We start from the raw sequence: 2,060 nt of genomic DNA on the forward strand, positions 1-2,060 counted from the left end.
GTTTTTCTTTATTGATACAAAAAAAAATCACAGAATTTTGGGCACTGAAATTTGGTAGCTTTGGAAGGTTTTTGATTTGTTTAACCATGAGTTAAGTGTGGAGGAGCCTGTGAAGAGTTAGTGTGAAATCTAATATCTGTTCTTCTTTATTTTTTTGAGAAACAAATGACCTAGATCAGATGAAATCTTTAACTTAATTAATAATACATTATTTTTGATAGCAGAAAGTCTCTGCTTAAATAATTAAACATTGTGGGTCTCCCTCACCCCCAGGAAAAAGTCACAAGCTAAGGTAAATCATCTTAACTGCCAAATGTAAATAATCTCTGATAGCTGACCAACAGTCTCTTGTGAAACAGGGCACATAGAGGATGTTCCTTGGAGACATTTTTCTTGGTCACTGGAGCTCTAAGCATCCCTTGTGGGCGCTTTTGGAAGAGCACTGTACAAATGTCTTTCTAAATGCCCCTGTGATGTCCTTGTTTCTGAGGCTGTAGATGAGAGGGTTAAGCATGGGTGTGACAATGGTGTAGAAGGCTGACACTGCCTTGTCCTTCTCAGGGGTGTGGAAGGACTGGGGAAGCACATACGTGTAGAAGGCAGCCCCATAGAAAATGCTGACCACAGTCAAGTGGGAAGAGCACGTAGTAAAGGCCTTTCTCCAGCCTTCAGGGGAGCACATGTGGTGGACAGTTAACAAGATGAGGGAATAGGAGGCTGCAATGACAGAGACGGGGATGAGCAGCATGATTACACAGCAGATGCACATTAGGGGTTCATACAAGGATGTGTCAGCACAGGCCAGCCTGAGAACTGCAGGGATCTCACAGAAGAAATGGTTGATGAGGCGGGAGCCACAGTAGGGGAAATTCATGGTGATGGGCGTGAGCAGCAAGCCATCCAGGGACCCACCAAACCAGGCACCAGCAGCCAGCAGAAGACACACCCTGCGGTTCATCAGGACAGGGTGCCACAGAGGGTCACACATGGCCACATAGCGGTCATAGGCCATGCAGCCCAGGAGGAAGAACTCTGCGCCGATCATGGTCAAATAGAGGAAGATCTAGGTGCCACAGCCCACAAAGGAAATGGTCTTCTCCTTAGAAACCATGTCAACCAGGAGCTTTGGGACAATAGTACAAATGAAAACAGTGTCCATCACCAGACAGCTGGCTGAGCAGGAAGTACATGGGGGTGTGGAGGTGGGAGTCCACCTGAATCAAGGATATCATGACCATATTTGCAGTTACAGCCACCACAAAAATAGCAAAAATAATTGCAAAGACCATTCCTGCAGCTTTGCTGTTTACCTGAAGCCCCAGGAGGATAAAGTCTGCTGACAAAGTTCTATTCTTCATTGACGTTGCCTATGAAAGCTCCAGGGAGCAGGAAGCCATGGAGATTAAGGATGGAGAGGAAAGAAATAACTTTCTCAATGAGAGAAACTTGCAGTGGAGATGACGCCTCAGACGGTACTTGTCAGGATGGCATCTTTCAAGACAGATGCTAGAGAGAAGCAGACCAAGAGACACATCCATAACTCAGTGACTATAGACCTCTTCCTCCTGTTGGAGAACAACCCTTCATATATTTTGTTTATGATCATGTTTGAATGTACAGATTTGGCTAATTGCATAGTAAAGTTGGTGTTTGATATAACTATATGAGAGTTTTAACTGTATCTGTCCTCTGCATTCTGCCTTTCTGGCTTCCAGAATGATGTCCCATCCATACTAGTGTTCCAGGTGGGGTTTGATCTCAGGTTCTTGTCCCTACAACAACAAAGTGAAGGGCAGAGACACAGTAGTGAAGCAGAGTGACACTTTTATTTGAATCCACTCCAAGGGAGGAGCAGGCTAGAGTCAAGGCAGACAAAGGCCCTGAACTTTTAGGGGAGGTTCTGTTTACCATGACCAAGCCCCGAGGCACCTCTTTTGATTGACAGAGTGAGGTCATTTCACAGACAGCTAGAGTTCTACACCCATTCCTCTTGGTATGTATGTCTTCCCAAAGTGCACACAGAAATGCCCACGGAGGGGAGCAAAACAGCAATTTTATTT

General features: G+C 45.2%; 1 pseudogene; it reads right to left on the reverse strand.

Annotated features, from left to right (window-relative positions):
- Positions 1–397: 397 nt before the first annotated feature.
- Positions 398–1,358, reverse strand: LOC118926151 (olfactory receptor 2T11-like; annotated as a pseudogene).
- Between the last annotated feature and the right edge of the window lie 702 nt (positions 1,359–2,060).

This window comes from Manis pentadactyla, chromosome 13 (genome assembly GCF_030020395.1).
Source record: "Manis pentadactyla isolate mManPen7 chromosome 13, mManPen7.hap1, whole genome shotgun sequence".
In the NCBI taxonomy this organism is placed as follows: domain Eukaryota; kingdom Metazoa; phylum Chordata; class Mammalia; order Pholidota; family Manidae; genus Manis; species Manis pentadactyla.